Source organism: Geospiza fortis, unplaced genomic scaffold, assembly GCF_000277835.1.
Source record: "Geospiza fortis unplaced genomic scaffold, GeoFor_1.0 scaffold381, whole genome shotgun sequence".
NCBI classification, from domain to species: domain Eukaryota; kingdom Metazoa; phylum Chordata; class Aves; order Passeriformes; family Thraupidae; genus Geospiza; species Geospiza fortis.
In genome coordinates this window covers 3,648,402-3,658,057 of record NW_005054348.1, presented here as the reverse complement: position 1 = coordinate 3,658,057, position 9,656 = coordinate 3,648,402, and positions in this window count along the sequence as shown.

The window sequence follows — 9,656 nt, the reverse complement described above, 5'->3', positions numbered from 1 at the left end:
CCTGCCGCAGGTGAGGCTCCGAGGAGCGGCGGGTGACGTGGAAGCTGGGCAGTGTGGCTTGGATGACAGGCAGGGTGGCGGCGGCGGCACCTGGCTGCAGTAGAGAGCCAGGTTTTGTCACTCTCGTAGGCCCCAAAATACTCCCGCCGGATAGCTGGTAGGGCGGGAGAGACATGTGCTGTCTCCTTCATAAATAACACGTGGCTTGTGTCCTGCTTGACGGAATGGTAGTGAAGGCTGGAGCTAGGCTGATTAAGGAATGAAAAAGCAGGAAGAAGGAGCCAGTTGATGTAGCTGCCAAAACAAGGCGAGCCCAGGAGTTGGGGCCTGTGCTGTGATGAACGTAGCAAAGTCCCTGACAGGCAAAAGGAAGCTCGTTTGGCAGAGCAGTGCTGCTAGAGGGACAAAGGTCTCAGCTCAGTCACATCTGTTGCCAAAAGCCACATGGGCATCTGGACTCCTCTGAGGTGATGTTTTAGCTTCCACTGATCCAATTAACCATGGCTTTGCTTGCTTGTGGTAAAGTTTAGGAAAGCGGAGTTTCCTGCAGTACAGCCCAACACGGTGGTCAGTGCTTCAGAGCCGTGTGGTGAGGCAGAGCAATTATTCCTCCTGGGCTGGATCTTCTCCCACCCATCTTCTCAGAGAGCCATTTGGTGAACAGACAGCAAATAGCTGCTCCATGGGCTGGGCTGGTGAGACATGATCCATGCCATTGGTCTGCACTGCCTGTAAGTTAAGCAAATGCATTCTAAAGCCCAAGAAGTGTAAAATACATGACCCAATACACAGATCTTGAGGCAGAAAGGTGAAATGAACCCAGAGGCTGCCACAAGACTTCGCATGACATTGGATAAGTGATTTGTTCTCTGCCACTGTAGAAGAGGAATACTAATGCTTTTGCTTCTCACAGGCTTTTGTGAGGCTTAACACTGCAATATTCTTGTATTATAGTGAAATGACTTTATGTATGCAATTAATAAAAAATTGTTTAGTTCTTTTCTCTCCTATAGAACTGGATTTAGGATTGATTGGCATAGTAATAGGACTTGGAGAAATGTTAGGCACTGAATGTACTATATGAAGAATGCAAGAGAAACAAAGTGTACCAAGGCTACAAGTGCCTTGTGGTACATACATGAAAAATGAGAAGGAAAACCAGGGTGAATTATTAGAAAGGCAAAAGGAGTACTGAGAGGACAAGGTCATGAAAGCCCAGTGGATAAAATTTCAAGGTGAATATGACTAGTGAGCTCCAAGGGAGAATTAAAAACAACAGCAACCACCAAAGGGAAAAAAAAGGTGGCAAATGAACTGGAAAAGATGGAAACAAAAACCAAAGTTCCAGAATAGTAATTTCTTTGTGGTAAGGGCAGAAGGAAGTGGACAAAACCAAGTTTTAAATCCAGTGCATGAAGTGGACAGATTTTTATGTATGTGTAATGAGAGTTTTTCCTTCAAGTATAGGTGTATGAGGTATGTCAAAAATACTAGGTTTAGGCATTCCTCTAGCATGCTTTAAGATGAAATTAATTCAGCTGATTTCCTTGGACTTGCAGCATTGTTAAACTGGGCTAAATGAGAAGAGAGTCAAGGCTATTATCTTCAAAAACTTGAGAAATGCAAACATTGGTATTCTACCAGATAGAAACTGAAGAGTTAAAGATCTTTTGCATTTGTGGTGTACTCCTTCAGCAAACACAATGGAGATGAAAGTCACAGACTTGAAACTCAATCATCCAACCATGAAACAACTAGGAAAAAGACCAAGGCACAAATATGGTGCCTGGCTAATATCTAATGATAGTTATTAATTTACAGGCTAAATTGGCTTCAAAAGTCTTCTGTTCTTTCCCTCTCTTTTCCACATGTCTTTGGGATGTAATTAAAGGTCTTAGTTTTCACATTTGCTAATGTGCTAAGCTACTTCAGGTTGTCTTGACATCATACTGTTTCACAGCATGGTTAACAGAAATACCAACTTCAACAAAATCCATCTTTGGGTGTATGAACCACTTGCCTTATTATTGCAGCACTACACCAGTGCCACAAAACTTAATGTAAAACTGTAAAACAATTGACAAAGCTGTGTTGAGGAGCAGTGGTGGTAAGGAAACTCAGGAGGACAATGAGTATTTATATTACAATAGTTTCTGCAACATGCTAGAAATGTTTTCCAAGCATAGAAGACACTATTCATTGCCAAAGAGCTTGTGCCTTAAAAGACAGTGTAAGGACAAAGCACAACATAAAGCAACATATGGTATACAAAGTAAAATGATCCATATGATGGTTGCCAGAACAGAGGAGGAAGGGACTTCCTTCTCTTTTTTTTCAGCTGGTTGCTCTTCACTTGGTCTCTAAAGCGGCCTTTCTAAGATAGATAATTTCTTGTCTGTGTCAGTGAATGTTGGAAAAAAGCTTTACTGTTAACTAGGTAATGATGAGACATACTGCTTTGCAGAGAATGCAATGAAAAGTCTTTAAAATTAAATACCAGTCATGATGAGGATGTTATAGGATAAACTTAGTGCAAGGTCATAGTTTTTTATCACCACTTAGATATGGATCTGATATGTTTATTAGAAAGGGGAAAAAAAAGGTTTGGTCAATGAATAACTTTTCTGTTTTTATTAAGTAGTAATAACAGCTGCATTTATACCATGTTTTAGATAGCTTGTGTACTTCAGCTCTGAGATTATATAAGCAACCAAAACAGAATCTTTGAAGCCCAGGGAGAAGGGGAATGCAAAGTAACAAGATTATAGAAGGTTACAAAGTCAGTTCAGAAATAAAGTTTAAATGAAAAGTAATCTCATGCTGAGATAGTTTCGCTGTGAATGGGAAAAAAAGTGCTTGGACTCCAGGCTAAGCTTTTCATTGCTGCCAGAAGGCTTCTTGGAAGCTGCATGTGCTCCTGAGGTGGGTGGTAGCGTCAGGCATCAGTGAGACAGATGCATGTCCACAACAGCATCATAATTAAAAGTCAGAACTTGGGGGCTTGTAGCATTTGCTCTCCTCCACCCAGACCCCTCCATGTTCTTCAGTCTGACTGCTGCTATTCGACTTAAACCATTATTCACTGTTCTCAACAGTGCCATTTTCCAAGCTTGCTTTTCATACTAGCAAGTGAACTGTAACAGGTTTGCAGATTTTCCAAATTAAAGGACAGAACTGTTTGTCTGAGTTGGATTCTCTGTTAAGCTCACTTCCTTTCTAATCAGGACAAAGTGTACAGAGTACATCCACAAGGCTATGCAAGTGCTCCTTTGTTGAATGCACCCTCTTTTCCTGAGGTACTCAAAGGGTTAGCGTGGCTTATTCATCTCCCAGATACCTCCCCTGGCCCCTGTTTCTGGAAAGCAAGGAAAGGGTCACCCAGTAGATGTGATCCAAAAGGTGTGGGGTTATTGCTTGGCAGGACTTGTGCCAGCCATTACAGAGGAGCACATGACCAAACACAGGGTCCCCTCAAATCACTTGGGAAGGGGTTTCAGAACTTTTCAAGATCCAGGCTTTGATATGCCAGGAACTTGGTGTTTTCCACAGTATGAAGTGGCATAGGGCCTTTGGGACAACAGAGAATTTAGCTTAGAGCTCTGAAAATAATCTGCAGCACCCTGTACCATCTTTCATTCTGCTTAGTGCTTGTTGATGCCATTGTAGAGTTTCTCTAAAAGTTTTTGCTGAAATTAAAGTCATAAAATAAGTTGTTTATCACTGAATATCATAATGGTCTAATGTTTAAAAGAAAAAACCTGTCATTATAATCTGAGTTTATAAGTGTTGGACTAAATCACAAAGAGTATTCTCAATTGCTTTATGTAAAGTTGTGTTTAATACTGTCTTTAATATTATGAGATTCCTCCAGGCTGTTTAACTAAAATTGGTTTTGCTGTCCCTGAAATCTGTCTGAAATTCTATGCAGTTTCGTATCTGGGAATATAGCCTATTTTTATTACACCAAAATATGGTTAGGGTTGATCTAGAGAGATTTATACCTATTAAAATTTTTGTCTACTGTAATAACTTTATTCATGTTTAAGGAAAATTAATTATGCTAGTGAAATACAAAACAATGGGTTTTTTTTTTTCTTTTTAGCTGAAAATTCTGCTTCCAGATGTCTGTGTCTGTATCTCTAAAGCTATGGAAATGCAGCATAGCTTAGAAAATCCTCAAGACCAACTCATTCCAGTTTTGTCCTCATTTTAAACTTTGCACCATGGAAAGTTCAAAAGCTTTTTTTCACATTGTTTGTGAGATTTCTCCAGAGGGAGTATTTCTGGCTCTGGTTAGAAAAGAACTCCCTGTCTTGCTAAAGATTGACAATTATGTACATTTTTAGCCTCTAACTTAAGCAAGCCAGCAGGCCCTTGGGGTGCTTAAAGTCCAGTTATGAACAGAAAATTACTTTTAAAGAACACTCTCTAAACCCATTTGAAATTCACTCACTGATACAGCAATAAGCAGTTTTGGGGGCAAAAAAAGAGAGAGATTCCTGTTTTATCTGTATGTAGGTCAAATTTATCTGATCTGCTCCAGAAATTTTTCTTGATTTTTCTGCAGAGAAGTCTTCCAGAGTGAGAACAGAGGACTCCAACATCAAGAAAGCCCAGTGCTTCATAGCACCACAATCACAAAAAGACCTGTTCATTCTGCATCTGATATGTGCTTCCTGCCTCTCTGTCATCATGATTCAGCATGGTGACATGCTGAAAGATCATTAAGGTGGAAACAATGCCGAGCAGTGTTAGGATGATGTGACCTGCCGCGATTATTTTGTGTGTACCTGATTTATTGCACATCATATTTTCTCTTTCCTTGTCTTTCGGCTGCCAGGCACGTAGTTCATACTTCTGCCAGTGCCTGGTCTTGTACTTGGAAAAGAGAACAGGGATGCCCTGGGGTGTAGGCAAGGACAGTTTGCCTCTGTCCCTTGGTTTGGGAAGCTTGAGAATACCTCAGTTCATGCCTTGCAATATATCATGCTATTTAATGAGTTACAAAGTCTCCACCTTTTTTATTTATTTTTCTGATTACCTATGAACAGTTACCCAGAGCTCAAGAGGGGAGCTCAAGAAGTGTTCCTTAAAACTATGAAGACAAATTTGTTAAAAACCTGGACGTTTTATCTTTGGGTGAAGATACAGTTTCTTTTCCCTTTCTCCAGATGACTAGCATAATTTCTGATACCCCTAAACTCTTTTTCTTATGGAGGCAGTTGTGCAAGTAGGGGAGATTCCAAGGAAATGGTGATCTTAAAAGACTTGCTGCTATGAAAGGAGAGACCTGTCTCTGTAATTTAAGGCAGGAAGGAAAAGATAATAGCGAGTGAGGTTTTGAGCTGATAAGACTGACTAGGTGGTATTCCTCAATAACACTTAGCAGTTTCTTTTTTGTTCTTTCTTTTTTTGACGAGGCAGTTTCTTGAGAAGAATGGGGACAGGCTTCATTTTGTTTGTTTTTCGAGTGAACAATGGTGTCCTCCCTCTTTTCTTGAACAATGGGGATACAGTATTATACCTCATGTTTTGTTAAAACTGTCAAAGTAGCGCATCTGTCCCAAAGAGCTCACCTTTGCCAGGGCTGCCTACAGATGCACATAGACAAAAGCACTGTGAGCCTCCAGGTGGCTCAGTCCTGTGTTTTCTGTCACTAACCATTCTTCCTTCTGCCAGGACAGTGCCTGTGTTCCCAAGCATTTGCTCTGATGCATAACTCGATCCAATGTCCTGTTGCTCTCCTGCCATTGCACCCTTCAGTGTCTATCCCATCCCAAAGGCTTTGTGATGTCTGTTTTTGCAAAGACGCAGTGCCCTTACTCTATGCCTCCCTGTTTGCTTTCAGTGCTCCTCCTGTGCCCTTCTTCAACACTTCCTTCACTTGTGGTTCACTTAAGACACAGTGTTGAGTTGCTGCCCACCAGCAGGGGTGGTTCTGCTCCCTCCAGAGCCTTTCTCCTTGGCATCGCTCTTGTCAAGCCCTTTGGTGAGTCAGTTCAAGAGAGTAGCTTTCTGTTGGATTAACAAGTTGGATCAAGTGGTTTGATGTGGTGTAAGAGAGGGTGTGGACCAGCAGGGCCAGGAGTCTGGGAGGGAAAAGCAGGACCACCCAAGTCAGAATAGTAAGCTGACTCGGTCACGTCATGTAACTTCACTCTTATTTACTTCACATTATGTAACTTGACCCATTTCTACTTTCTCTTTTCTCTGATTGAAGAGAAGCTTTTCATTTTGGAGCTGTATTGAGGGAATCAGCAGATCCAAAGGGCAAGATATTTTGTACCAAGACAGGATAATGGCTAGTGTCACCTGATACTGCTGTCTAAGGATGCAAGGAGAGGTGTTTCAGGCTATTGATGGTGCAAACAGCATGCCAGGGACTCCAATTTTGTAGGTTTTTGTTTGTTTCTTTGTTTTTCTTTTCACGTTTTAGTAGTTGAAAGGTTCTGGCTGTTGATGATAATAGTTATTGATATTTTAGAACTGAACTCCATGGTATTAAAACTTGTGATATTGATGCACACTTGTTATGATGGTGTTCTCTGTCTTATTCTTCCTATGCTAACAAGCACAACCCTCTGTGCAAATACTCTTTGACTAATACCAGAGTAAGGTATTTCATCTTGGTTTAAAGCACGTCCCAAGGACAGATACTTACTAAACCAGGAATGCTAGTAGTGGATATACAATAATTTAAATTCCCATATTATGAAAATTGTTGTCTCCTCCCTGCATGATCTAAACTGACACTATTCATTTTATCTCTTTCAGTGGGCATTCAGATGGCACAATGCTGTTCATGAATCCACTGAAACATAATGTTGGAATTGTACATTGAAGAGCTTTTACAAACCAGTAGTGAAATATTAAGTCCTGGAAAATTAAGCTTACAAGGATTTTGTGCAAGTGCACAGCTAAATTTGTATTATTAACATCCTTGTTTTGTGTTCAGAGTGATAGTATGTGCTACAGAGCTGTAATTAGTGCTGGGTTGTGATTGAGTCTTGCTATCATTCTGCATCAGCTTGTCACTGTTTGAGTCACCTGAACCTGTTCCTTGCTCATCCAGTCAGCTAATTAGTGACTTAGAGAAAAGGTAGCATTTTATTGGTACTAGAAAAAATGGCCTTTCATTTTTATGCAGAAGCAAAAAACAGGTCAAGAAGCAACTCGCTCCTTCTTCATCCACTTAGAGTGCAAGGGAAGATGATAATGTTTATCTTGTCAGGAGGTGGATTTCACTTTTTTTCCTTTCCTATTGCATTAGGTTTATATTTTCTCCCTGGAATTATTCTCTTTTTTGTTGTTGTTTTGGGTGTATGTTGTTGTTTGTTCATTTGTTTGTATCGGGGTGTATGTGTCTACCCTCAGATTGTTGGTAATGCCAGGACCATGTTCAGGAGTTTTCATTAAAAAGCAGATTCCTAAAAAGTATTTCTCCTTTATTTTAGAGCTTCCTCACTGTGTGATTGACTTCTGACTGGAGGGGACAGGCAGACAATAGATGAAGACTCTGTCCTCATCTATTTACCAAATTGTTCAAATGGTTGTTGAAATTTGTGTAGGAGGCAACACTCCTCCCTTTGTGCAAACACATCCTCCAATAAAAGCCATGTGCTGTGGGCAGAAGTAGTCAAAGACTTGCTGCCTTTTTCTTTTTTTAATAAACAGCAACTTATCAGTTTCAGAGGCTAAACATGGCTAGCTCATATATGCGCACAGACTGTGTTTGTGGATTTGCCCCCCTGTGAACCCAGCCTGACCCCTACCTTATTTTAGCTACAGCTACAGCCATTTATCCACTGTTTTAAAGCATATTCTGTGTTTAACTTGTGACACGAGTAAAAAAAAAAAGCTGAATCATATCTTTGTGGAGCAACACGCAGCAGTGCATTTGTTAATGGAACCTTATTTTTGATTTTAAAATATCAGCCTCAATCTATTAAGGAACAGCAGCACAAAGCTAAAAACAGTTTTTCTTCTCTGTTATCTTAAGATAGCTCTGAATCACAGACCTAGGACAAAAGCAATTGAGAATATGGGTTCATGGTAGAGAATCTGCCCCAAGCATGTCAGGAAGGAAAGTTTTCAGAGGTTCATAAATGCCAATGAATAACATCAAACACATGCCTGGTGCACTACATACTGTACTGCAAAGGTTCAGTGATTGTTAGAGCCAGGCAAAGCTCTAAAGCAAGGTGGGAGCTTGTTTCCCTTTGTAAGCCTTCAGAGCAGCTAGATGTGAGCTCTTCCAGAAAACTCCCTGGAAACTTTCATCTAGCCTCAGTGCTCTATAAATAGAGGAGGTCTTCATCCCTGAGGAGGTTTTGCAGTGTTGTGTGGGGGAGTGCTGAGCTCTGATGCAGGCAGAGGACGCAGAGTTGTGGAGCAGTGTGGTGGAACCAGGAAGGGGAACAGGATCTCCTTCATTGTGAGATGAGGTGTGAGGACAGGTTGAGAGGAGAATAATTAAGATATAAGGCTCTTCCCAAAAATGTGTTTGGAGGGAGAAATTCCCTTAGATGCTATACAGAAACTACTGCCAGCAGTGTGGAAAATGAAGCCACAGTGACCATCAGCTGCAAATGACAAAAAAAGATACCTGCCTCAGTCAGTCAAGAAACACTCCTGAAGAGGGGATCTTTCCCTTCCCACCACAAATGGAGAAATTGTTTCACTGGGAGCAGTGAATACAGCAATACATGCTGTAAGAAATGCTGTAGTTCACCATGTAGAAATTATTCAATTTTTCTGATGGACTGTCATGAGTGTGGTAATATATGACAGAGTAATCACAAGCATAACTCTAGACTAAGTCCCAAGAGCAAAACACTTGGAAATTTGTTCCTGAAAAATATGTAAATATAGAAGGAAACCAGGTGACTGTTACAGAAACCAGAAGAGTCTGACCTAACACTCTCCCTTTTCATTAATGTAGGTCCCCTGATTGTGATGGCAGATTAAAAAGCACTGTCTTCCAAAATTTAGCTACACTGTATTTTCCAAGATTTAGCTACAGTTTAAATATGGAGGAGAAGTTGTGTTTGAGTAAAGTTTCATGTATTATTTTCAAAAGGAATAACTTTAAAAAATTGTATTGGAAAAGGAAAATTTCAGTCTTACTTCTGACAGCACAGCCTCATGGCAATATCAAAGTCTTGTGTACTATACATTTGAAAGAGGCATACTCCATACTTGTTTGGTTAGTTTTAGGGAAAAAAATCTGAAAATATGAAAAAGAGGCTTAATTTTGGCTAAGCTCAATAATTTGGAGTGAACAAGGCTAATATTGGAGGCAATATTCTGTCTACAGAAGAATGAAAAAATGAAAGCAAACTATTTTCCTGCTTACTGACTGCATATTGAACGGTGGTCTATAGATAAGTTATTTTTTATCTCGAAGACCTTTGATATGCAATCTTTAAATGTTTTCTTCCTGCCAGCAGAGTTTCAGAGTTAAGAGAAACCTTAATTTTGTTGATGTAAAAACAATATGGGAATAATAATAATATAGGAAAACTGAGCCACTGCCCTACAAGGCTATCATTCATCTGCCTTCCTGAAAGTATCATCTAGCTACAATTTCTTTTAAAAAGCTTACAATTTCTTTATCTCTAAAGGTGAAGGAGTTGTGTTTTCTGTACCAGAACAGT